Raw genomic sequence first — 6,693 nt, 5'->3', positions numbered from 1 at the left:
ATCGCGGCCCTGTCGCGCGTATTAGTAATAAATAACATTTGTGGAGTGCTTAGTGGTGCCCGGCGTTGGGTAAGCATTTCATGTGCACCATCTCACTTGTTACAATAATTATGAAGTGGTGTGGGCCGATTCCCGTTTTTGAAGCTAAAGAAACAATGTCAGACTAAATATCAGTTCTTTTCTTTTTTTTCTTTTCTTTTCCTTTCCTTTTCCTTCCTCCCTCCCTCCCTTCGTTCCTTCCTTTCTCTTTCTTTCCTTTCTTTCTCAGACCTTGAACTCCTAGGGATCCTCCGGCTTCTGCCTCCCGAGTGCTGGGATAACAGGCATGTGCCACCAAGCCCGGCTTAAATATCACTTTTTCACCCAGAATTTTATGCTCGGCTATTTACAGATAGAACAGGGATTTAAACCTAGCTGATGTGACTCCATAATTCTTGCTTTTAGTTCCATATTCAGGGTTGATCAGTCTAGTTTCTGATCTCTGTGTTGCCTTCACTATTTTTGTACTATTTTTTACTTTATATTTTTTAAAAGGAAAGTTTTGCAACTCTACAACAAGAAAACAGTCCAATTTAAAAAATGACAAAGGACTTGAATTGGGTATTTCTTCAAAGCTACACCTATGGCCAAGAGGACATGAAAAGATACTGAACATTACTAGTCAGTAGTGAAATGCAAATGAACACAATGCAAATGGATTATTTATTTAGTGAGACAAGGATTATTTACTTATTATTTATTTAGTGAAGTTCAGGCCATCCTTCAGCTCTGGGTATCCTGCCAAGGCTCTGGAAAACTGGGATCACAGGCATGAGCCCCTCTACCCTGGTGGCAAATGGCTAAAATTGGCAAGAATAGGACCCTTCCAGTGGGTTATACAACAGTCTGCAGCCATTAACCTGTTGGCCACTGTGCTCTCACCCTATCAGTGAAAACACATGCTCACTCTGCAGAGCATACTACTTTTCCTACCTTTAATAAATGAAAAACATTGTTACCTTTTGCTCTTGTCTTGTCCAATTCTTTGTTCAGAACAAGAACCTGGATGGAAAGTCTCTAGACGGAGTCTACTGCAAGCCAGACCCTCATATATAGTAATTCTACTCTAATATATATACATGTACCTAAGTGACTGGAAGCATGTTCAAGCAAGGACTTGAACATAGATGTGCACAACCAAAGGTGGAAACAACTCACATGTTCTGGAGGTGATGAATAGGCAAACACTAGTAGTACTATATCCATACAATAGAATGTTAGCCCTAAAAAAAGGATTGAAATATAATTGCATATTAGATGAACCTTGGAAATGTGTTCAGTAAAAGAAGCCAGACACAAAGACCACAGACATGATTCCATTTATATGAAATGTCCAGAACTGGCAATTCTTTTCCATTAGAATATAAATCTAGAGCCTAGAATAAGAAGTCAAGCATTTAAGGACTTTTTCTTCACTGCTGCATTCCCAGTGTCTAAAAGAAGGCCTGTTACATAACAGATGCCCAGTACAGTCTGTTGCTTAAATGAAAGACCTAACACGATACTACTGGTGGGTGTCACATCATTCCTGAACTATGTAGCCAGACCCCTCAGGAAAAAAAAAAAAAAAAAAAACAACTACAATGAAAACAAAAATGTTAAATTCTGGTCAAATACTGTTTGGTACAAAAGACTTAGTAGGCTGTAATTATAAAGACCATTGTCTATTTTTTAAAGATAAATTAGCAAAAATTAGAGACAAACAATGAGACTTTGACATAGTGAGACTGAAACATTGCACAGAAAACATTCTCTTGACATGATTCAGTGTTATTTAATGTATCTTTATCTAAAATCATGTCACATACACAGGTGTCATACTTGGGAATACTGATGTGACACCCACCAGTAGTATCGTGTTAGATTTATATTCTAATGGAAAAGTGACACAGTGTAGTTTTTAAAAATATATGTATATATATAATATTCCTGGAATAAGTATTATGGAGGAAAACTAAGGAAGGCTGGGGTGGAGCTGCATAGAAAATTCTAGAGAGGTAGAGGGCAATGCAGTTTTATGTCAAGAAGTAGGAAAGGCCTCCCTGATAAGTTGACAAAGAAGAGCCTGAAGGAAATGAGAGTAAGCCATGATTGGAAGAAGAGCCTTCTAGGTTAAGGGCAGCAACAGGCTCAGCAGAGTTTTGGAATAGTCAAGAGGCCAGTGAGACTGGTGAGGAGGGAGGGAGGAAGGGAGACAGAAATAGAAGATGCGATAGATTGAGTGCATCAAACCAATGTTGTGCAAATTATGGCCATGACTTACAATGAAAAAAGTACTACTCTGAGCAAGGCATGGTGTGTGTTTTAGTCAGGGTTTTCAGGGAATAGATTTAATACAGGACACATAATTTATAGTATTATTTTATAATATTCACACAAAAAGTCAAATGCAGAAGAGTGCAAGGGATCCGTTCATGCACTAGAGACCCAAAGAATATAGCTGAGGGCCTGGATCCCATGGCAATGTCCTTGCAGGAGTGTTCCCAAAATTTAGTAATAGCTGTTTCCAGTAGCTGAACCTTCTAATCTGGTTTACATGAATATCTATTTACCCTTGCCTTTAAAAACATTCTTTGTGGTGCTGGGGATTGTTTGAATTTAGGGCTTCATACCTGAGCTGTACTCTACACTGAGCTGCACTCCCAGCCCAGCCATGCTTACAGAACAATAAAACTGTGGTTAGAAAGTCACATAGTTCAGCCACTCCCCGCCCATCCCTTTCCATTCCTTTTTCACAAAAACAGAGTATTGTGCTTTGTGCTTTTAGTTCATTTGGTGATTACCTCCATGTCTCCAAATTGTGTGCACTTGTTGATTTTTTCACTTTAGGTATTTTCTAAGGAAAATATCTTATGTACTTCAAGTTTAATTTACTAACTTTACACCATTCTATTTCCTCTTCCTTCTTCTGCCATTATAGTTACTACTCAATATAGTATGTTCTGCATGAAATCTACCTTTGTAAGTTAAGTGATTTGTTAAACATCTTGTTCTGTCAACTATAGACAACGTCCTTGATCTCCTGCACTGTAAATTGAGGGTTTTCTTTTCTTTCTGGCCTTTCCCTACTTCTCCTTCCTTCCCATACAATTACCTTTATTAAAAGAGGGTCCTGCCTGTCTGGCTGGATCCCCATGGCTATGTAAGGGATGCCCCTACTCCTGCTTCTCTTCTGGTGTAGATGGAATCTCCTCCAAAGAAGCCTTTTAGGACCTCACTGGGAAGTGAGATTTGTCTATAGTCCTGTTAAGGAAATGACAGCGTAAGTGTCCATGAATGCTAAACCCAAAGGACCTTTGTCCTGTTGTGTGTTAACTAAAGTGGAAGACAGCCGTGCCCTAAACAAGCACTGATTGTTTACTTTTCCCATGCCCTTTTAGGCAAAAGGCTGTAAAAGTGCTTTAGTAATATAAAACTATTAGAGCTTGTGACAGAGTTGGTGACATTGCAGTGAATTTTCAGGATCATGTAGGTGAAATTTATCAGTTCTCCTTGACTTTCATGTTGATAAGTAAGCTGCCTTGAAAGCAGCTCATTCATTTTGAGAGGAACTGTGTGTCAGCTGTCTTTGAGAACCTGGGGCAGAAGGTAAGGAACCGGCTAGCGAAACACCCCTGACACCTAGTGGTTACTCGTGTTGAAACACTGCACTCTTTCAAAGGGGAGAAAACATGAAAGGAGTTGGATTAGCACAGGCAGCAACTGGGAGATGTCCATTCCCGCCTCCCTTTGTAGAATCAGAACTAAAAGAACAGTGGCCAGGGGGAGTGCAGTAGGTAATGTGGATGTTGCCAAGCTTCCACATGAGGCGGCAGCTGCAAAAAGAAAGAAGTTTCACACATGAGTAAAGTGAGGGCCAGCAGTGGGCAGGATCTCTCAGTGGTGAACACTGTAGCAACGCATGGGGCTAGAGCACAGAGAACCAGGAACAAGGCCAGCAGGGACAATGATGACAAAGTCATGAGGCTCCTAGTCACTGCACAGCTGCTGCCCAGGAGACTGTGGTCTAGGGGCTATGCTGCAGTTTGATCCAGGGTAAAACCAGGACACTGAGAACAGCAATTTATAGACAATAATACTTACAGAACACACACCATCATCCATAAGCATTGCGTTGGATTCATTCCAGGGCACCTCGTGGATATCACAGTTCAAATGTGCTCAAATCACTTGTAGAAGACAGAATAGTGTTTGCAGATGACCAGTGCATGTCCTCCTAAATACTTTAAATCATCTCTAGATTACTCACAGTGTGTAAGTAGTTGGTTTACTGTATTGTTTAAGGAATAATGAAAGAACAAAAAATCTATAGTACATATTTAGTACAGATAAAAATTTTTAAGTGTTTTCTGTGATTGGTTGGTTTCAGAGATGCAGAGGCCCTAGCCGCACAGGGCAGATTTTCTTGGTCCCGGCAGTGCTTTGCCTGCATTATCTCATCCTTAGCCACTTAAACAGGTGATGAAGTGGAGGCTAAGTATCCCAAAGTCACGGAGCTAATGGGTCTGAGAACCAAGAACACAAAGCAAAGTGTTTTTGCCCCTGCTCCCAATCTCTCCAATACTATGCTTTCCTGTTTCCCTTGGGGAGGAAGGAACATGAGTTCAACCCTCTAACCCTACTGAGCTGTATATGGAAGGATGGCTGTTATTTGGGACTGTAAGGCAGTTAAGAGCCAGTTCTAGATCTGGCATCTATATGCTTGAGGATATTTAGCCTCCCAAAAGTTGGCTTTCTCGGTTATACAGTGGGGGAAATGGTGGCGATCTTGTAAATTGCCATGGAGATTCACTGAGATGATGTGAGGTTTCTGCACATGGTAAATGAGGTAGGTGACTGACCAAAGACAGTCTCTGACAGTTCTCAACACTGTGCCTCTACTCCTTTCAACAAGAGGTAGGACTTGGGCTGGTTTTATTACTGGCTTTGCCCAATAGGACATGGCAAGTGTGTCACTGGCCAGGACCAAGTCTGGGTCTGGAGAGGCCTGGCAGCCTCCATTTCTGTCCCATTGGCCTGCTCTTGCATAAGGAAGCATAGCCCAGACTCTCATAGAGTGAGAGGTCCTAGAGGGAACAGGCATTGGGGAACCATGTCCCTGGTGATCTCACTCACTGTCCCTGTGTGTGGGCCCAGGCTGCTGCCCATCCACAGAATCACAGGAAGTAGATACGTCCTTGATGTTCAACCCTGAGTTTCAGCATAGTTTGTTATGTAGCAGATTCTTAAGTTTTCAGTAAATGGTGTCTGCTAGTATAACTGCTTCTGGCAAGGGATTCAGCCAAGTGGCTGCTACATCTTTTTTGAGACTGCTGATTTTTTTTTTTCCTTTTCACTAGAATAGCATGAAAGAGATGAGTTATATGAGCAAATAAACATTGTGTTTTCCAAGTACATCTTTTTGTTTTCTTGGAGACAGGGTCTCTCCATGTTGTCCTAGGTGGCCTTGAAATCAGTATGTAGTCCAGGCTGGCCTTGAACTTGTAGCAATCATCTCGCCTCAATGCCATGAGTGATGGGATTCCAGGCATGTGCCACTATGCCCAGCTCAAATACATTTTATCTCTTTATTAAAGCAGAATATCGCTGGGTATTTTATTCACATTTTGTTATCTCTTGAATTGCCATTTCTGTTTGCTATAATATGGAAGGAAGCACATTTCTTCAAACATATTTATGATTTGGACTTTTCCATGAATCGGTTATGGTGGGACACTTCAAGTCCTTATGTTGGGGGTTTAAGGGAAAGACAGAGGCTTATCCTTTGAATATAGCATCTCAAAGGTTCAAGGATACTTTAACCTTTATTTCCTTTACATCCTCCTCTCTAACTTCTTTTTCTATCCATGCTACCTTTTCTCTTCTTTTCCTGCCTGCCCAGCCTCTCCTCAACCCCACACTGAACCCAGGGCACTTGCTGTATCACTGAACTAGGTCCCCAGCTCCTGGCTTTTCCTATTCCTTCTCCTTACTGGTATGACTAAATAAGTCTTCCCTACTGTAATGTAAGCTCCAAGAAGGAGGAGAGTTTCAACTGTTTTGTTGCCTATCAAGTATTCTTTGCTTAGATCCTGCCCGGCATACAAGTGTGTGGTGAATATGTGTTGAATTAATTGATTAATGCATCTAAAATAGTGCATAGCAGAGAGTCAGTGATGCTCAGTAAGTAGAACCTATGACCATACATGACATTGGTAAATGAGCTCATTCGCATTTATCTTTTAAAATGTTTGATGCTTTTAGTGTTTCTCCTGTGCCTTTCCATTCTGTCCCTGTCTTTGCTTTCTTCCTCCACCCTGGTGGATGCTCTTTTTCTGCGGTATGACAGAGGCCCTTGTAGATAATGTTTCCCATATTTTGGGGGATGTTGTGAGAAAAGGTTCTGAAGCTTTGTCTTGGATGGAGCATAACTATCTGATTCATAGCAATTTAGGATTGTGCATACAATTCTGCTGTTAAGATGAGCCCAATTCCATTGCTACTGAGGATTTCAACCAGAGTCCACATAAGTGAGAACAGCAAGCTTATAAAGCCTAACAAGCGCCTGCCTGCACATGTTGGTGAGTGTGTGGGTGTTTCTAGTGCCTGTTGGTGAGTAACTGCGCTGCGCTTGACGCTAGAAATGTGAACAGAATAGAGCAGGACTGATCTAGC

At 41.3% G+C, this 6,693-nt stretch overlaps 1 protein-coding gene across 1 annotated transcript in view; it reads left to right on the top strand.

Moving 5' to 3' along the window:
- LOC102022432 overlaps positions 1 to 6,693 on the top strand; it is an 89,196-nt gene that overhangs the window by 36,531 nt on the left and 45,972 nt on the right. The window lies entirely within an intron of this gene.

This window comes from Chinchilla lanigera, unplaced genomic scaffold (assembly GCF_000276665.1).
Source record: "Chinchilla lanigera isolate Chin_1 unplaced genomic scaffold, ChiLan1.0 scaffold00160, whole genome shotgun sequence".
In the NCBI taxonomy this organism is placed as follows: Eukaryota; Metazoa; Chordata; class Mammalia; order Rodentia; family Chinchillidae; genus Chinchilla; species Chinchilla lanigera.
This window is presented reverse-complemented; position numbering and strand designations above follow the sequence as displayed.